Source organism: Pseudophryne corroboree, chromosome 3 (assembly GCF_028390025.1).
Source record: "Pseudophryne corroboree isolate aPseCor3 chromosome 3, aPseCor3.hap2, whole genome shotgun sequence".
Lineage (NCBI taxonomy): Eukaryota > Metazoa > Chordata > Amphibia > Anura > Myobatrachidae > Pseudophryne > Pseudophryne corroboree.
In genome coordinates this window covers 754,578,579-754,600,114 of record NC_086446.1, presented here as the reverse complement: position 1 = coordinate 754,600,114, position 21,536 = coordinate 754,578,579, and the positions used below count along the sequence as shown (strand labels likewise).

Genomic DNA, 21,536 nt, shown 5'->3' with positions numbered 1-21,536 from the left:
GTTCTGGCTCCTGAAGTCTGATCCCCAAGTCCCCAGTACCTCCTGAAAGGAGGAACTCTCGTTTTTTTTTTATCCCATTAAAGCTAAGAAATCTATTTCCAGGAACTAGAGATATCTTCAGTAAAGCAAGCTGCCCTGACCCCCGAAAATGATGAATATTAAGCCCATTCCACTATCCACTCCTCCCCTGTGTATTAAACACTCCCTACCACCATTGAAGTTATGTACAAGGGCCCCTTCATTCAGCACAATGTCCCCTTCTACAGTTTAGTGTTCTCCTTCCCGCCCCACTTGTGCAGTAAAGGAGTAATTAGCAGAAATGATTTCTCCAGGTCTTACATGCTGAGCGAAAGATAGAACCCCCCCTACCGCCCACGGGACATCAAAGCTGCCGCTGATAGCACCCCGCGCCCCTACTGCTGATGGGTGGGTAGGGGCCCCAGTGCATTGCTGTGCCCAGGGGCCTACACTACTGTTAAGACGGCTCTGTCCACAGAGGGAAACATGTTTAGTCCACAGGGAATCCAGATCCAGTCCACAAGTCTACAATGAATCCAGATCCACTCCAGAAGTTCATATGAAGACCAGTTTCAGTCCACAAGTCTCTGCTGGAAGGTGCCTCTGCTGTGCATGGCAAAAAATGACTGCACATTTAGGAATGGCATTGTACACTTTTATACCTGTTGTTCCAGCAAGGGGTTGTTATTGTTTGTTGAAATACATTTCCTGATTTCCATTCCACCCAGCCAACTACTCGGCTAGTTGGAAAGATTATCTTTTGGTGTGTGGTCAGATTTACTCTAGAGATGAGCGGGTTCGGTTTCTTTGAATCCGAACCCGCACGAACTTCACTTTTTTTTTCACGGGTCCGAGCGACTCGGATCTTCCCGCCTTGCTCGGTTAACCCGAGCGCGCCCCGAACGTCATCATGACGCTGTCGGATTCTCGCGAGACTCGGATTCTATATAAGGAGCCGCGCGTCGCCGCCATTTTCACACGTGCATTGAGATTGATAGGGAGAGGACGTGGCTGGCGTCCTCTCCATTAGAATAGATTAGAAGAGAGAGAGAGAGAGATTGTGCAGACAGAGTTTACCACAGTGACCAGTGCAGTTGTTGTTAAGTTAACTTTTATTTAATATATCCGTTCTCTGCTATATCCGTTCTCTGCCTGAAAAAAACGATACACAGCAGTCACACAGTGTGACTCAGTCTGTGTGCACTCAGCTCAGCCCAGTGTGCTGCACATCAATGTATAAAAGCTTATAATAATTGTGGGGGAGACTGGGGAGCACTGCAGGTTGTTATAGCAGGAGCCAGGAGTACATAATATTATATTAATTTAAAATTAAACAGTGCACACTTTTGCTGCAGGAGTGCCACTGCCAGTGTGACTAGTGGTGACCAGTGCCTGACCACCAGTATAGTAGTATATTGTTGTATACTATCTCTTTATCAACCAGTCTATATTAGCAGCAGACACAGTACAGTGCGGTAGTTCACGGCTGTGGCTACCTCTGTGTCGGCAGTCGGCACTCGGCAGGCAGTCCGTCCATCCATAATTGTATAATTATATACCACCTAACCGTGGTATTTTTTTTTCTTTCTTTATACCGTCGTCATAGTCATACTAGTTGTTACGAGTATACTACTATCTCTTTATCAACCAGTGTACAGTGCGGTAGTTCACGGCTGTGGCTACCTCTGTGTCGGCAGTCGGCAGGCAGTCCGTCCATCCATAATTGTATTATTATAATATATACCACCTAACCGTGTTTTTTTTTTCATTCTTTATACCGTCATAGTGTCATACTAGTTGTTACGAGTATACTACTATCTCTTTATCAACCAGTGTACAGTGCGGTAGTTCACGGCTGTGGCTACCTCTGTGTCGGCAGTCGGCAGGCAGTCCGTCCATCCATAATTGTATTATAATATATACCACCTAACCGTGGTTTTTTTTTCATTCTTTATACCGTCATAGTGTCATACTAGTTGTTACGAGTATACTACTATCTCTTTATCAACCAGTGTACAGTGCGGTAGTTCACGGCTGTGGCTACCTCTGTGTCGGCAGTCGGCAGGCAGTCCGTCCATCCATAATTGTATTATAATATATACCACCTAACCGTGTTTTTTTTTTCATTCTTTATACCGTCATAGTCAGTCATACTAGTTGTTACGAGTATACTACTATCTCTTTATCAACCAGTGTACAGTGCGGTAGTTCACGGCTGTGGCTACCTCTGTGTCGGCACTCGGCAGGCAGTCCGTCCATCCATAATTGTATTATAATATATACCACCTAACCGTGGTTTTTTTTTCATTCTTTATACCGTCATAGTGTCATACTAGTTGTTACGAGTATACTACTATCTCTTTATCAACCAGTGTACAGTGCGGTAGTTCACGGCTGTGGCTACCTCTGTGTCGGCAGTCGGCAGGCAGTCCGTCCATCCATAATTGTATTATAATATATACCACCTAACCGTGGTTTTTTTTTCATTCTTTATACCGTCATAGTGTCATACTAGTTGTTACGAGTATACTACTATCTCTTTATCAACCAGTGTACAGTGCGGTAGTTCACGGCTGTGGCTACCTCTGTGTCGGCAGTCGGCAGGCAGTCCGTCCATCCATAATTGTATTATAATATATACCACCAAACCGTGGTTTTTTTTTCATTCTTTATACCGTCATAGTCAGTCATACTAGTTGTTACGAGTATACTACTATCTCTTTATCAACCAGTGTACAGTGCGGTAGTTCACGGCTGTGGCTACCTCTGTGTCGGAACTCGGCAGGCAGTCCGTCCATCCATAATTGTATTATTATAATATATACCACCTAACCGTGGTTTTTTTTTCATTCTTTATACCGTCATAGTGTCATACTAGTTGTTACGAGTATACTACTATCTCTTTATCAACCAGTGTACAGTGCGGTAGTTCACGGCTGTGGCTACCTCTGTGTCGGAACTCGGCAGGCAGTCCGTCCATCCATAATTGTATTACAATATATACCACCTAACCGTGGTTTTTTTTTCATTCTTTATACCGTCATAGTCAGTCATACTAGTTGTTACGAGTATACTACTATCTCTTTATCAACCAGTGTACAGTGCGGTAGTTCACGGCTGTGGCTACCTCTGTGTCGGAACTCGGCAGGCAGTCCGTCCATCCATAATTGTATTATTATAATATATACCACCTAACCGTGGTTTTTTTTTCATTCTTTATACCGTCATAGTGTCATACTAGTTGTTACGAGTATACTACTATCTCTTTATCAACCAGTGTACAGTGCGGTAGTTCACGGCTGTGGCTACCTCTGTGTCGGCAGTCGGCAGGCAGTCCGTCCATCCATAATTGTATTATAATATATACCACCTAACCGTGGTTTTTTTTTCATTCTTTATACCGTCATAGTCAGTCATACTAGTTGTTACGAGTATACTACTATCTCTTTATCAACCAGTGTACAGTGCGGTAGTTCACGGCTGTGGCTACCTCTGTGTCGGAACTCGGCAGGCAGTCCGTCCATCCATAATTGTATTACAATATATACCACCTAACCGTGGTTTTTTTTTCATTCTTTATACCGTCATAGTCAGTCATACTAGTTGTTACGAGTATACTACTATCTCTTTATCAACCAGTGTACAGTGCGGTAGTTCACGGCTGTGGCTACCTCTGTGTCGGCACTCGGCAGGCAGTCCGTCCATCCATAATTGTATTACAATATATACCACCTAACCGTGGTTTTTTTATACCACCTAACCGTGGCAGTCCGTCCATAATTGTATACTAGTATCCAATCCATCCATCTCCATTGTTTACCTGAGGTGCCTTTTAGTTCTGCCTATAAAATATGGAGAACAAAAAAGTTGAGGTTCCAAAATTAGGGAAAGATCAAGATCCACTTCCACCTCGTGCTGAAGCTGCTGCCACTAGTCATGGCCGAGACGATGAAATGCCAGCAACGTCGTCTGCCAAGGCCGATGCCCAATGTCATAGTACAGAGCATGTCAAATCCAAAACACCAAATATCAGAAAAAAAAGGACTCCAAAACCTAAAATAAAATTGTCGGAGGAGAAGCGTAAACTTGCCAATATGCCATTTACCACACGGAGTGGCAAGGAACGGCTGAGGCCCTGGCCTATGTTCATGGCTAGTGGTTCAGCTTCACATGAGGATGGAAGCACTCAGCCTCTCGCTAGAAAACTGAAAAGACTCAAGCTGGCAAAAGCACCGCAAAGAACTGTGCGTTCTTTGAAATCCCAAATCCACAAGGAGAGTCCAATTGTGTCGGTTGCGATGCCTGACCTTCCCAACACTGGACGTGAAGAGCATGCGCCTTCCACTATTTGCATGCCCCCTGCAAGTGCTGGAAGGAGCACCCGCAGTCCAGTTCCTGATAGTCAGATTGAAGATGTCAGTGTTGAAGTACACCAGGATGAGGAGGATATGGGTGTTGCTGGCGCTGGGGAGGAAATTGACCAGGAGGATTCTGATGGTGAGGTGGTTTGTTTAAGTCAGGCACCCGGGGAGACACCTGTTGTCCGTGGGAGGAATATGGCCGTTGACATGCCAGGTGAAAATACCAAAAAAATCAGCTCTTCGGTGTGGAGGTATTTCACCAGAAATGCGGACAACAGGTGTCAAGCCGTGTGTTCCCTTTGTCAAGCTGTAATAAGTAGGGGTAAGGACGTTAACCACCTCGGAACATCCTCCCTTATACGTCACCTGCAGCGCATTCATAATAAGTCAGTGACAAGTTCAAAAACTTTGGGTGACAGCGGAAGCAGTCCACTGACCAGTAAATCCCTTCCTCTTGTAACCAAGCTCACGCAAACCACCCCACCAACTCCCTCAGTGTCAATTTCCTCCTTCCCCAGGAATGCCAATAGTCCTGCAGGCCATGTCACTGGCAAGTCTGACGAGTCCTCTCCTGCCTGGGATTCCTCCGATGCATCCTTGCGTGTAACGCCTACTGCTGCTGGCGCTGCTGTTGTTGCCGCTGGGAGTCGATGGTCATCCCAGAGGGGAAGTCGTAAGCCCACTTGTACTACTTCCAGTAAGCAATTGACTGTTCAACAGTCCTTTGCGAGGAAGATGAAATATCACAGCAGTCATCCTACTGCAAAGCGGATAACTGAGTCCTTGACAACTATGTTGGTGTTAGACGTGCGTCCGGTATCCGCCGTTAGTTCACAGGGAACTAGACAATTTATTGAGGCAGTGTGCCCCCGTTACCAAATACCATCTAGGTTCCACTTCTCTAGGCAGGCGATACCGAGAATGTACACGGACGTCAGAAAAAGACTCACCAGTGTCCTAAAAAATGCAGTTGTACCCAATGTCCACTTAACCACGGACATGTGGACAAGTGGAGCAGGGCAGGGTCAGGACTATATGACTGTGACAGCCCACTGGGTAGATGTATGGACTCCCGCCGCAAGAACAGCAGCGGCGGCACCAGTAGCAGCATCTCGCAAACGCCAACTCTTTCCTAGGCAGGCTACGCTTTGTATCACCGCTTTCCAGAATACGCACACAGCTGAAAACCTCTTACGGCAACTGAGGAAGATCATCGCGGAATGGCTTACCCCAATTGGACTCTCCTGTGGATTTGTGGCATCGGACAACGCCAGCAATATTGTGTGTGCATTAAATATGGGCAAATTCCAGCACGTCCCATGTTTTGCACATACCTTGAATTTGGTGGTGCAGAATTTTTTAAAAAACGACAGGGGCGTGCAAGAGATGCTGTCGGTGGCCAGAAAAATTGCGGGACACTTTCGGCGTACAGGCACCACGTACAGAAGACTGGAGCACCACCAAAAACTACTGAACCTGCCCTGCCATCATCTGAAGCAAGAAGTGGTAACGAGGTGGAATTCAACCCTCTATATGCTTCAGAGGTTGGAGGAGCAGCAAAAGGCCATTCAAGCCTATACAATTGAGCACGATATAGGAGATGGAATGCACCTGTCTCAAGTGCAGTGGAGAATGATTTCAACGTTGTGCAAGGTTCTGATGCCCTTTGAACTTGCCACACGTGAAGTCAGTTCAGACACTGCCAGCCTGAGTCAGGTCATTCCCCTCATCAGGCTTTTGCAGAAGAAGCTGGAGGCATTGAAGAAGGAGCTAACACGGAGCGATTCCGCTAGGCATGTGGGACTTGTGGATGCAGCCCTTAATTCGCTTAACAAGGATTCACGGGTGGTCAATCTGTTGAAATCAGAGCACTACATTTTGGCCACCGTGCTCGATCCTAGATTTAAAGCCTACCTTGGATCTCTCTTTCCGGCAGACACAGGTCTGCTGGGGTTGAAAGACCTGCTGGTGACAAAATTGTCAAGTCAAGCGGAACGCGACCTGTCAACATCTCCTCCTTCACATTCTCCCGCAACTGGGGGTGCGAGGAAAAGGCTCAGAATTCCGAGCCCACCCGCTGGCGGTGATGCAGGGCAGTCTGGAGCGACTGCTGATGCTGACATCTGGTCCGGACTGAAGGACCTGCCAACGATTACGGACATGTCGTCTACTGTCACTGCATATGATTCTCTCAACATTGATAGAATGGTGGAGGATTATATGAGTGACCGCATCCAAGTAGGCACGTCACACAGTCCGTACTTATACTGGCAGGAAAAAGAGGCAATTTGGAGGCCCTTGCACAAACTGGCTTTATTCTACCTAAGTTGCCCTCCCACAAGTGTGTACTCCGAAAGAGTGTTTAGTGCCGCCGCTCACCTTGTCAGCAATCGGCGTACGAGGTTACATCCAGAAAATGTGGAGAAGATGATGTTCATTAAAATGAATTATAATCAATTCCTCCGCGGAGACATTGACCAGCAGCAATTGCTTCCACAAAGTACACAGGGAGCTGAGATGGTGGATTCCAGTGGGGACGAATTGATAATCTGTGAGGAGGGGGATGTACACGGTGATATATCGGAGGGTGAAGATGAGGTGGACATCTTGCCTCTGTAGAGCCAGTTTGTGCAAGGAGAGATTAATTGCTTCTTTTTTGGGGGGGGTCCAAACCAACCCGTCATATCAGTCACAGTCGTGTGGCAGACCCTGTCACTGAAATGATGGGTTGGTTAAAGTGTGCATGTCCTGTTTTGTTTATACAACATAAGGGTGGGTGGGAGGGCCCAAGGATAATTCCATCTTGCACCTCTTTTTTCTTTTCTTTTTCTTTGCATCATGTGCTGATTGGGGAGGGTTTTTTGGAAGGGACATCCTGCGTGACACTGCAGTGCCACTCCTAGATGGGCCCGGTGTTTGTGTCGGCCACTAGGGTCGCTAATCTTACTCACACAGCTACCTCATTGCGCCTCTTTTTTTCTTTGCGTCATGTGCTGTTTGGGGAGGGTTTTTTGGAAGGGACATCCTGCGTGACACTGCAGTGCCACTCCTAGATGGGCCCGGTGTTTGTGTCGGCCACTAGGGTCGCTAATCTTACTCACACAGTCAGCTACCTCATTGCGCCTCTTTTTTTCTTTGCGTCATGTGCTGTTTGGGGAGGGTTTTTTGGAAGGGCCATCCTGCGTGACACTGCAGTGCCACTCCTAGATGGGCCCGGTGTTTGTGTCGGCCACTAGGGTCGCTAATCTTACTCACACAGCTACCTCATTGCGCCTCTTTTTTTCTTTGCGTCATGTGCTGTTTGGGGAGGGTTTTTTGGAAGGGCCATCCTGCGTGACACTGCAGTGCCACTCCTAGATGGGCCCGGTGTTTGTGTCGGCCACTAGGGTCGCTAATCTTACTCACACAGCTACCTCATTGCGCCTCTTTTTTTCTTTGCGTCATGTGCTGTTTGGGGAGGGTTTTTTGGAAGGGACATCCTGCGTGACACTGCAGTGCCACTCCTAGATGGGCCCGGTGTTTGTGTCGGCCACTAGGGTCGCTTATCTTACTCACACAGCGACCTCGGTGCAAATTTTAGGACTAAAAATAATATTGTGAGGTGTGAGGTATTCAGAATAGACTGAAAATGAGTGTAAATTATGGTTTTTGAGGTTAATAATACTTTGGGATCAAAATGAACCCCAAATTCTATGATTTAAGCTGTTTTTTAGTGTTTTTGGAAAAAAACACCCGAATCCAAAACACACCCGAATCCGACAAAAATAATTCGGTGAGGTTTTGCCAAAACGCGTTCGAACCCAAAACACGGCCGCGGAACCGAACCCAAAACCAAAACACAAAACCCGAAAAATTTCAGGCGCTCATCTCTAATTTACTCATGGGTTTCTCTCTGTCTCCTTTGCTGGCTCATTGCCATATTTTAGGTTCTTTTCAAACCTGTCCCCACCACCAGTGACGTCACACACGCATCACTTGCCACAAGCCTATGACCCCAAGCTGTTGTGTTGTGAAAGAATAATCAACTGAGCCTGGCAGTAGAGAGACTGTGGGTGGAAAGAAAGGAATTGTGTGGAAGAGAAGATAAACAATGGCAACTATTCTGGAGAGTGAACAATATATATACTGTACAGTATGTTTAATTATTATTTTTTATTATTATTATTATTTATTTATATAGCACCACGAGGGATCCGCAGCACCCAGTTACAGAGTACATAACCAAATAAGCAAAATAAGAAAACACTAACATACAGTTCAAAACAATATATGACAAGTACAGGGTATATAATAAACATATCCATGCTCCAGCTAGGGGTGATTCAAAAGTCTCAGAGTTCTTTGGCTGCTCCAGTGATACTGGTCCCAAGAAAATGTGGAGGCACACGGTTCTGTGTGGACTATAGGAGGTTAAATGATACCTCTGTATTTGATGCCTATTCATACCCAGAATAGATGAACTACTTGCCCATGCACGCTACATGACTATTATTGATCTCAGGAGGGTGTACTGGCAGATCCCATTGTCACCCTCTAGGCCCGTGAGCGGTCCGCATTTATTACTCCATTTGGGCTGTTCAAATTTCTGGTCATCCTCTTTGGGATGAAGAATACCCCTGCGTTTTTTTCAGCGCCTGGTTAATGACCTGCTGAAGGGCCATAAAAGATATTCAATTGCCTACCTGGATGACATTGTCGTGTTCAGTCAGACCTGGGAGGAACACCTGATCCATCTGAATAGTGTGTTAGGCCGAATCACTGGGGCAGGTTTGACAATCAAACCCAGAGAAGTGCCAGTTGGCATAAGACAGGTGCAATATCTAGGGCATCGTGTAGGAAGAGGTACACCGTCCCTCACCCAGAACCAGACTACATAGAGGCTATTACTGCATACCTAAAGGTGTGTACACACGGTGAGATATTTTCTTTCGATTTTGACTATATAGTCAAAATCGCAAGAAGGGTTAGTGCAGATCGCAAGGTGAAAGTCACCTTGCAATCCCTATTCAATCCCAATGCGCGGTCCCGCCAGGTCGGCATCGCAAGAAAAGATAGACTGTGCAGGCAAGTCAATCCTTGCTAGATCGGTGTTATATCTAGTTCATCTCACATGTCAATTACATCTCACATAAGCCAAAATCTCACAAAAGCCAAAATCGTAAGCACACATAGTCCATATCTCAAGAAAAGTTAGTCAAAATCGGTGGTGCTGGGCTCCGGGGAGTTCAAGGGAAATAGCATAGTCAAAATCGGCCATAGCAAGGATCTCACCGTGTGTACACACCTTAACACTACAGCACACTTCTGACAGATTTGACATTAAAGAAACTGCCATAGGTGGTCAGTTGGACAGAGGACTGTGAGAAGCTCTTCCTAGCTCTAAAGTCTGCTTTAGCTCAGTCCCCTGTGTTGCAGGCCCCAGATTTCAAAAGGAGGTTCGTTGTACAAACTGATACCTCTAACTATGGGTTATGCGCTGTGCTTAGTCAGGTCAATGAGCAGAGGGATGGACAGCCTGTCATTTTCCTAAGTAAGAAATTGGTTCCCCCGTGAAGTGGCCTATGCCACCATTGAAAAGGAATGTTTGGCAATTGCATGGTCTCGCTAAAAAGTAAAAACTCGAGCCCTATCTGTATAGAAGAGACTTCACTATGATAACTGATAACAATCCACTTAACAGAGTCTCTGGAGATGATGGTAAACTTTTAAGATGGACTCTCACCTTGCAACAGCACAACTTTACCATTCAGCACAGAAAGGGTGCAGTGCACAGCAATGCTGATGGGCTCTCCCGGCAAGCTGAGGAGGTAGCCCGTGGCAGAGGCATCACTAAGTACCTTGACACCCGGTGCGGCGGGCACAAAAGGGGCTTGGCTTCGTGGGATGGGTGTGGCTTCACATGATGGGAACGTGGTCTTCCGGGATAAGGGCGTGGCTAGCCTTCCCGACACCCATTTTCATCATGCCGGGGGTCCAGGAGGAGCGGACTGCCCCTGGGGAGATGGGCTGCAGTGCCGGTTCCTACACACCGTGACAGGAGCCAGGGGGTTCAGTATGGTATGCCGGCGGTCGGGCTCCCGGCGACCAGCATACCGGCGCCGGGAGCCCGACCGCCGGCTTACCGACAGTGTGGCGAGCGCAAATGAGCCCCTTGCGGGCTCGCAGCGCTCGCCACGCTACGGGCACGGTGGCGTGGACCCCCACGAGGGAGAATAAGTGTCAGTATGCCGGCTATCGGGATTCCGGCGCCGGTATACTGTGCGCCGGGATCCCGTCAGTCGGCATACTGAAGACCACCCGAGTCAGGTTGCTGCACTGTAATGTTACAGACAGTACAGCACCTGGCTCCTGTCAGTGAGCAGGGGCAGGCACTTTGATGTTCCCCCTCGGCGCACCACCCTTGTGACACCACTGGTCAGTGGCGCACAGGTAAGACTGTGACATGTGTCCCAGTCCCCCATGCACCAATCTACAGGGGCAGGTGTGACATAAAGCATACTTGCCGACTTTCTGGCTGCTCTCTCCGGGAGAGAGTAGCCAGGTCGGCTCAGCAGGGGGACGGGCAGTGATGAGGCGTGACGGAGGCGGAACGGGGGCATGGCTGCGGGATCGCGTCACGTAAGCCACGCCCCCCGCTGTGTAATGCCGCAATTACCAGCATTATACAGCAGGGGGCGTGGCTATGATGACACGATTCAACAAGAATCGCGTCATCGCCTGCCCGGACCGCCCACTTTACTCGCTAAGTGGGCGGCCGGGCAGTGAGGAACCCCTGATATCGTGAGACTTGCCTGTTCTTCCGGGGGGCCGGGAGGGTCACCCGATTTTCGGGAGCCTCCCAACCATTCCGGGAGAGTAGGCAAGTCTGACATAAAGAGGTATCAGAATTGGATTTCACATAAAGCGTAACTAAATGGCTGCTTAGTTGTGTCCTGTATTTGAACTGTCTTTATACAGGAAAATGGGAGGATAATCTGTTTTCAGGAAACAGATAACGATCTCTTATCTCGTACCAGTCAAAAAAAATTTGGGGGTGGAAAACTGTATCTTTCACTTTCAAAACATCCAGACCGCTGGTCATATACAGTATATATAAGGGTGATTCATTGCTTTATTATTCAGATTCAAAGTGAAAGAAAAGAACTGTCTTTCAAACACATGCTACGAATTAAAATGTACTTATATTAGTACAATTTTTGTCTTGTCATTTACAATATTTTATATGAACTTTTAAGGACCTATTTTAATAAATATACTCATATCTTGTAAAGATTGATTTCGGTTGCACTCAACGATTATACTGTCGCAGTATTTTGAACAAATTCAGTATAGCTCTATATGTTTGATACATTTGAAAGGTATTAACCTGTTGACACCTACTAAAATAGGCGCCCCAAAAGAAACCATTTCCCTATGTGTATGTATGTATATATATATATATATATATATATATATATATATATATCAGTGTATATCCATTTTTACAGTAAATACAAATGTATGAAAAATAAACTAATGATCTGCCAACAAGCAATATTGTTGCAATAAAAACATTTAAAAACAAAGAAAAATGCATGGTATTCTAATATGCTCCATAGATGGCATACATAGTGATAACGTGTTCTGACAAAGCATTAGGGAATGCACAGGAAACACTGCAGGCTGTGATTGATTTATAAAAGTGTGACCCTGCATTTTAGAAACCATTATGACGCATTTACAGTATCTCCTGGGTAACAATTGTGCAGATTGTGCGCCTCAGGTGTGTCACCATCTTACCTTCAAACTAATAATTAAGGAACAACTATTGTAGTTCTGTGAGTACAAAGAGACACATACAAGGTGATTCAAAAGTCGCAGTACACACTTTTGTTTCAAAAACTGTGCAGGAAATGGGAAAACTGAATACTCCAGTAAGGTATGGGTGAGGTGGGCTATCTTTTAGGTTATGTACCGAACATGGGCACCATCTTGGAAATCAGCCATCTTGAATCTAAGGGGGACATGTGCTAAGCAGTGATAACAGTGGAGAAGTGAGCCAGTGGAGAAGTTGCCCGCGGCAACCAATCAGCAGTGACGTAACATTCATAAATTTGTATACTGTAAAAGTATACAGAGCAGCTAATTGGTTGCCATAGGCAACTTCTCCACTGGCTCACTTCTCCACTTTTATCACTGCTTAGTACATGTCTCCCTCACAGTAGCGGATCTTGCCACGGGCAAGCAGGACTTTTGCCCGGGGTGCCGCCTTCCGGAGGGCACCGGCGCCATCCGGAGGGCGCCGCACCATGGCAAGATCCGCTGCTGCTGTGGTGCCCCCCGCTGCCGCGGCCCGCTGTCCCGGCCCGCTGTCCGTTGTGAAGGGAAACTAGACGCTATGCGTCTAGTTTCCCTTCGTGGGCTGCCCGCTGTGAAGGGAAGGTAGACGCTACGCGTTTAATTTCCCTTCCTGGAGAGGACCTTCACTGTAATGATGTGCGGTGCGCGTTGACATCATCGCGCACCACACAGCAAAGGTCCTCTCCACGAAGGGAACTAGACGCTTAGCGTCTAGTTTACCTTCGTGGAGAGGACATTTGCTGTGCGGTGCGCGATGACGTCATCGCGCACCGCACATCCTACAACAGTACAGGGGGCGTAACTGACCACGCCCCCTGTATGCAGCCACACCCCTAATGCCGCCCGGTGCGCCAGAAGCCCCGGAACCGGCCCTGCTCCCTCAGTCAGTTTTTTCAAATGGAAAGGGGGTCGTGTAACAAGTCAGACAACATCAGAATTTGCTGAACAGTTTATTGCTGCAACAGAATTGAAATAGCAGTTATGGTCCAAAAGTTACAACACTTTTTTGTTGCAGGTAACTGAAGATGGCTTTGACAGAATCCTCGTCCCTGGACCACCACAGCAATAATCACCTAAAGCTGGCCTGCCCCTGACAGTAACTTACAGAGTCAAGCGTGTTACGGTAGGTAAGATTAGATAATGGTCCCTGGCCTGTCTGGGTGGGGCCACTGCAGTTGCTCAGCCTCAGCTTCTCTCCAGAGTCCAAGTGGAGACTCAGGCGCTGGCGCGGTAGGTAGATGGTCCTGGCCTGGGGGCTGGGGCCGCTGCTCAACCAGCCTCTCTCCAGACACACCAGCACCACGCGACGCAGGAGTGGAGACGGAAAGAGACTGACTCGCTCCTCAATGCCCGCGGCGCTCAAATGGTATGGAGCTCCGCGCATACCGCATGTCAGTGACAGGCAGTCTCACCAGCGCGGCAATGTCTTCCCAAGGCCAGGCGGCGGTAGTCGCCGGACCGGACTACCACCGCAGCAGCAGCTCAGCCTGCCCTGACAGCCTCCGTCTCTCCGATCTTGGTCTCCACGCCACGCCACATGCCGAGCGTACCTCAATCTAATTGGGCAGCAAATCTGTCTGTTTGCCAGACCCAGGCTTGTGACTCTCAAACTCCGGAGTGGCGGCGCCTCCACGCCACGGCGGGGTTTGCAGGGGCAGTAGTTACGCCACTGAGGTAGCATTTATCAAGTACATTCTATGAAAATGATAGGCAGAGATTGGTTGGTATGGGCTACTTCTCAACAGGTCCACTTCTTCACTCTTTCCACTGTTTGATACATCTCCCCCCATCTCTTACGTATAAGGTGAGATCAGCTTCCCTCTAGCCTATATTGCAGCTCGGCCTTACATGGGCTGATGAGGAAGTCAGTGGGTTTATTTCTTTCTTCTGAGGTGGAATCCGGTTTTACTGATCCTGTCAGTTACACGGAACAGAGAACAGTACACAACAAACAGAATAAACACAGCTTGCATTCCTCAGCCATTCTGCTATTGTTAGCAGGAATTACATTATAATTATCAGTTATAACTTACAGCACTTCACCTAGACTTATAGTTTTTATACCAGTGGCGACATGTGACGCTCCGTGTGATTGTTATAGGCAATTATTGCCATAAATCATCTGCATTTCACATTATACAGTAAAAGCGGAATTAAGGGACAATCGTTTTGTCAATAGCAACTAAATATGATGTTTGCTGTCATCTACTATCATTGTAAGCTTGTGAGCAGGGCCCTCTTACCTCTGGGCATACTTCCCGACATTAGGGGGGACAGGGTCAGGGGTGTGGATTATTAGGTCGGCTAGAATTAGGTCAACAGTCAACTGGTTGACCCCCTATGGTTGACATGCAAACAGTCAACAGGGTTAAAGGTCGACAGCTTGATATGTAAAAGCTAGATACTTGAAAAGGTCAACAGGTACAAAACGCTGACAGTCAAAGGTCGCCCTGGAAATGATTAACACATTTTTGTGTGTGTGTGGGGGGGGGGGATTGGGGGGGTCCTTTGCTATATTAAAGCACATGTGACCCCACTTAGGGGGTAATTCAGACCCGATCGCTGCTGTGCGCTTTCGTCTATCTCTTATTATCCATGCTTGTTTTATTACTATTTTGTTCCCAATTGTAAAGCGCAACGGAATATGCTGGCGCTATATAAGTAACTGGTGATAATAGCGATAACCTACTGAAGAACAAAGTAATCAGATGGCTCTCTATGGGTTATTATGCAGTTCCCTGCAAAACACTTTTCATTAATGTCCCCACTCTTGCGTCCCAATCAGCTACACACAGACGAAGAAGCAGCGATTTTATTGGTTGAACCAATATTTGTGACATAGCAGCTTATTAATTTACTAGGAGCCATTGACATTGCTGAGGAATAACCAGAAAGCGGGTGCACACATACCCACCTACGGGGACTTGCGGGATTGTGAAACTGGAGAAGCGGGATGGGTGAGGGAAGTAGACCAAGTACACTAAAGGCGTGACTGCGCAATTGCGAACACGTGCAGACCGGAACACTGATGCATATATGCAGAAAGAAAGGGGTGTTATTTGCATGTGATGTGGGTCATGTGCAAATATCAGATGATGGCGCCTGCCAGCACTAGTGAAATGCTTGCGGCGTCCGAATGTAGCACTGATGTTGGTAGGTGCTTTCTTCCCTTCTCAGGCACTATGCGGGAAAGCTGAAGGGCCACATGGGCCTGATGCTGGAAATAATCAAGGGCCTTTTGTGAGAAGCGGAGGAGGTGTGGTCAGTGCTGTATGGGTGTGACCAGAGCTGTGTAGGCGTGGCCAATGCCATGTGGGCGTATAAACCCCTTGTCAGCCTCAATGTCCCAATATGTAGGAATAGAAAATTCTTGATACTTTATGGGCAACCGTGTGGCCAGCTGGTTGGATGATCATCAGCATGCTGTCATGGTAATTGGCATATTGTGATGCGGAGGCCTTGGGCTTTAGGCAGCTGCCTCAGGGCCCCAGGACCAGAGGGGGCAGGGCACTGAGGCTGCCTGGGAGAAAAATTAATGTTTCTAAAAAAAATAAAAACATCCTTTGGTCTACATATTAAGGGATACACGGCTGACACAGATAGAGTGGAGAAATCAAAGTGGAGAAATATAAGTGGTTTTTCAGCCTTTACTGTACTTAGCCTGTACTTTGAATCAATCATATTCAACCCCTGCAAAGGCTGTGATCTAACGTCTATCTTCATTTTCATCTTCTCATCTACAGGTAATTAATTCGAACTACTGCTCCCAGCAGAGACTGTTGCATTGGGCTTAGTTAATATAACAGCATTCTTAGGTAATTGTAATATTTGTAAAAAAAAAAAAAAAAGTAGTTTGATCTGTTAATGGGGGTCCTTCCGAGTTGTTCGCTCGGTAAAAATCTTCGCATCGCAGCGATTTTCCGCTTAATGCGCATGCGCAATGTCCGCACTGCGACTGCGCCAAGTAAATTTGCTATGCAGTTAGGATTTTTACTCACGGCTTTTTCATCGTACTGGCGATCGTAATGTGATTGACAGGAAATGGGTGTTACTGGGCGGAAACAGGCCGTTTTATGGGCGTGTGGGAAAAAACGCTACAGTTTCCGGAAAAAACGCAGGAGTGGCCGGAGAAACGGGGGAGTGTCTGGGAGAACGCTGGGTGTGTTTGTGACGTCAAACCAGTAACGACAAGCACTGAAATGATCGCAGATGCCGAGTAAGTCTGGAGCTACTCAGAAACTGCTACGAGGTGTGTAATCGCAATATTGCGAATACATCGTTCGCAATTTTAAGATGCTAAGATTCACTCCCAGTAGGCGGCGGCTTAGCATGAGCAAATCTGCTAAAATCCGCTTGCGAGCGAACAACTCGGAATGACCCCCATTGTTTTGTACTTATGTGATGGTATCTGTTCTGTTCCCCTCAGCATTTGTTTGTTTTAATTTTATTGCTCTCCTCACTGACCCTCTGTGGGTGATGGGTAGTGAGGTGTGGCCTTAATCAGGGGAAATGCAAACACTTGGTATTTGGTCTACATATTAAGGGATACACGGCTGACACAGATAGAGTGTAGAAATTAAAGTGGAGAAATATAAGTGTTTTTTTCAGCCTTTACTGTACTTAAACTGTACAAACACTGAAAGAAAACAACAAGCACCAACAACAACTACAAATTTACTTCTTTGCAACTTCTAATGTATGTATATGTGTAATGATTGCCTTGTAATTGGCATTGCATGTGTGGGGAAGTTGCACAATGAAACAGTTATTGCATGCTCTCTGGTGTTTACCTCCTTTGATCATTTGGCCATTGTGGTCAGGGTACTATATTTTTACATTTACTGAGGTGTAGTCGTGGTGTACAGGACAGAGTGTGATTCCTGATTAGTAAAACAAACAAACAAACAAACAAACAAACACTGAGCAACATCCCCAAACAGGTAATTTCAACTTTAAACTTGTCATTTATTTTGTACTGTCTGGACATGGCTACTAATAACAAATGCACAGAAAAAAATCTTAAAGCTATGTGTGCAAATGCTAGGAGCTTAGGAGACAAAATTCCAGAGCTAATTGCAATAATGACAAGGGATAACCTGGATTTTGTGGCAATTACAGAGTCATGGTGCAATGAGAATCATAACTGGGACATAGTTATACCAGGATACAATTTATTTAGGAAGGGAAGAATGGGAGGAGGGGTAGCAATGTATGTGAAAAAAAGCATAAATGCTACTTTAATACAAAATATTGAAGACAAAACTAAGGCCCTTTGGGTCACAATAGAAATTGCAGAGAAGGGCATTATTCGCATTGGGGTGATCTATAGACCACCAGGCCAGGGGCAGGATTTGGACAGGAACCTATTGTTGGACATCACTAAAATGTCTTTAAAGGGAGAAGTCATAATCATGGGAGACTTTAATTTACCTGATATAAACTGGGAAGGGTCTTTTGCTAGTTCAGCTACAAGTGGCAAATTTCTACATTCCTTACAGGGAGCATCTCTCAAGCAATTGGTGAGGGAGCCCACTCGCAAAGACTCAATATTAGATTTAATTTTTACAAATGGTGATAGGATATCCGACACATATGTGGGTGAGCACCTGGGATCCAGTGATCATCAATCAGTATGGTTTAGTATAAAGATAGGATCCAACTCCTGTCACACAAAAACAAAGGTGTTGGATTTTAGAAATGCTGACTTTGCAAAAATGGGGAGATGTTTAAGTGATTCATTGGCAGAGTGGAGGAACTTGGAAGGAGTGCAGGAGAGGTGGGAAAAACTGAAAAGTGCAATACTAAGTGCAACAGACCTTTGTATCAAAAGGGTTAGGAAAAGCACCAGGAAAAGGAAGCCAGTGTGGTTCACAAAAGAAGTATCAATTAGTGTGAAGGCAAAAAAGATAGCTTTTAGGAAATACAAACAGACTCAAAATAATAACGACAAAGAGGTGTATCTGGACAGATGGAAGGATGCAAAGAAAGTGATAAGACATGCAAAGGCAGAAGCTGAGGAGAAAATGGCCCAGTCAGTAGATAAAGGGGGCAAAACTTTTTTTAAGTATATAAGTGAAAGGAGAAAATCAAATGGAGGAATAATAAGACTTAAGACAGAGAGTGAGCATTTGGTGGAGGGAGATAAGGCAATAGCAGATCACCTAAATAATTATTTTTGCTCAGTATTTACTACAGAAGAAGGGATGGGGCCACAGTTAAGTTGCAAGGACATTCATAAAAAGCTGGTAGATGAAAGTACATTTACAGAGAAGAAGGTTCTAACTGATCTTTCAAAACTAAAAGTGGATAAATCAATGGGACCAGATGGGATACACCCAAGGATACTCAAAGAGCTAAAAGATGTGCTGGTTACACCTTTAACAGAATTATTTAACCAGTCACTAAATACAGGTGCCATTCCAGAGGACTGGAAAAGAGCAAATGTAGTTCCACTGCACAAGAGTGGAAGCAGGGAAGAAGCAAGTAACTACAGACCAGTAAGCCTTACATCAGTAGTGGGGAAAGTAATGGAAAAACTATTAAAAGAAAGAGTTGTGGAATATCTTAAATCAAACAACTTACAGGATCCAAAAACAGCATGGATTTACTGGTGGGAGATCATGCCAAACAAATCTTATTGACTTTTTTGACTCTGTGATGAAAATAATAGATCAAGGGGGAGCTGTAGATGTAGCATATCTAGACTTTAGTAAGGCATTTGACACTGTCCCACATCGCAGACTGCTAAATAAACTTGAAAGCGTGGGGGTGGATTATAAAACAGTTAAATGGATAATAACCTGGTTGCTGGGTAGGAAACAGACAGATGTAGTTAATGGAGTGCAATCTATGGAGGGAAATGTTACCAGTGGAGTACCCCAGGGATCTGTACTTGGTCCAGTTCTCTTTAATATCTTTGTTGGTGACATTGCAAATGGTATTGAAGGGAAGGTATGCCTTTTTGCAGATGATACAAAGATATGCAACAGAGTAGACACACCGGGAGGGGTAAAACAAATGATTGATGACCTAGGTAGGCTTGAGAAATGGTCAAGAACGTGGCAACTACAGTTTAATGCTAAAAAATGCAAAATCATGCACTTGGGTCTCAAAAACCCAAAGGCTAAATATAGTATCAAGGGTACTATAATGGAAACTACTGAGGAGGAAAGGGATTTAGGAGTCACTATTTCAAGTGACTTGAAGGCAGGAAAGCAATGCAACAAAGCAATGAGAAAGGCAAGTCAGATGCTTGGTTGCATAGGGAGAGAAATCAGTAGTTGGAAAAAAAGAAGTGATAATGCCACTGTATAGGTCATTGGTGCGGCCCCATCTGGAATACTGTGTCCAGTTCTGGAGACCATATCTCCAGAAGGATATAAATACATTAGAGAGTGTACAAAGAAGGGCAACTAAAATGGTGCATGGCCTACATCACAAAACTTACCCGGAAAGGCTAAAAGATCTTAACATGTATAGTTTGGAGGAGAGAAGGGAAAGGGGAGACATGATAGAAACTTTCAAATATATCAAGGGTCTTAACAAAGGAAGAGAAGTTTTAGAATTCGAGGACATACACTGAGACTGGAGGGGGGGAGGTTCAGGGGAAATTTAAGGAAAAATTACTTCACAGAAAGGGTAGTGGATAAGTGGAATAGCCTCCCATCAGAGGTGGTAGAGGCTAAGACTGTAGAGCAATTTAAACATGCTTGGGATAGGCATATGAATATCCTTACAAAGAATTAAGGTTCAAAAAGGGTTGAGATTACCTAAAGGATAAAAAAAAAAAAAAAAAAAAAAAAAAGGGGCAGACTAGATGGGCCAAGTGGTTCTTATCTCCCGTCAAATTCTATGTTTCTATGTTTCTTCTAGATCAGGGGTCAGAAAACTATTGGCGGGCATAGGAGCTGAGCAGTGTGTGTGGATCAGTCAGCTACTCTGGAAGTCAGGCAGAGGTGAATCCCAACCACAGAGATTGGCACCAGGGAGAGAGGAGGACGCAGAGCTGACAATCACACAGGCACCAAAGAGAGTGAGGAGGACAGAACGACACCTGGTTCCCTGCAGGCGTCATGGTGACATTGTGCATGTGCAGAAACTGTACCCAGCCGGCGCTGTCAGCTCCTGGAGTTAGCTCCTGAGTTCTTGCCAGCACCAAACGCCCTGTTACAGCCAGGCAAACATGGCCAAACCACGCCTGACCGGAGCCACCCCCATAGCACAGGATAAGAGTCAGAGTCACCGGGTGGAGGAGGAGAAACTAATCCGAAGTGAGGGTAGACTTCCCACGGCATGTATAACGCTGTACTGCCGACGCAGTGCAGGATCCTGATTTATTCACATCCACTTTTAATGGACTCTATGGCAGATACGGGTGCAGTGTGACAGGGAACAATCCGGGGCTAACATGCGGTGAGAAAGGGGCTTAGCAGCTGTGACACGGCTTGAAACCGTATTCACTTCACCCGGATCGGACACGAGATTTGGGTGTGAAAAGGGTTTTAAGAGACATTTTTGAAATGTTATTGATGCCAGGAAAACAAACAGTAAAAAATCTGGTGTGTAAATATGGGGGTAAGATGACTGGATACAAAAACACGTAAAACTCTATGGGTGTCGTGGTACCAGCTGGCGTCATAGTGCCCCTATCGGGATTCCGGAATCGGTATTGAGACAGCTGGGATCCCAACGGGCAGTATTTTAACCGCATACCCTATATAGTGATAAATGACCACCAAGGCTGGCAGTGACTGGGTCATAACCTAGAACTGGTTTTGGATGTGTAACAAGACACTTTTGCTCATGTATCCCTGCAGTGAGCTCCGGGACACAACTAAAAGATTAAATTAGGACGTTTCTTGATAATGGCAACGTCATGTACCATATGGTGAGATGGCATCACATAAGTGACTGTAACGCCCTGTCCGTCTGTGGGACATACCGCCCAACATTTACACATGCCAAACCAGGGCACAATAGGCTCATCCCTTAATATGCCCAAACTCCGCCCTGATCTTTTCAATTTTTTAAACAATTTTTTACAGGTGCAGTGCAAGTGCCAGTGTACCCGGTGGGCTTTGTCTGCCTGTACATGCTGGCACTTGTGGTTTTTCCAAGTGCCAGCATCTTCTTCTAAGCGCAGACATCTGGCATTGCTCATGGAGCTACACAGTCTCTTGGCTGCAGCTTTTATTCTTCCTGAATATAAATCAGGTGTTGCCTCACATTGGGCAGGGAGGGTGGTGGTGGTGGTGGTGGTGGTAATAATGTGTTTGGGGTGGTTGCCATGTCCGCTGTTTATAACAATATAATTTGTTT

At 45.9% G+C, this 21,536-nt stretch overlaps 1 long non-coding RNA gene across 1 annotated transcript; it reads left to right on the top strand.

The window, feature by feature from the left end:
• The first annotated feature begins 8,311 nt into the window (after positions 1–8,311).
• On the top strand, positions 8,312–21,206 carry LOC135058232 (uncharacterized). Its single transcript, XR_010244696.1, has 4 exons — positions 8,312–8,511; positions 13,234–13,341; positions 15,962–16,033; positions 20,091–21,206. It is a non-coding gene; the product is annotated as an uncharacterized LOC135058232 (long non-coding RNA).
• The last annotated feature ends 330 nt before the right edge of the window (positions 21,207–21,536 follow it).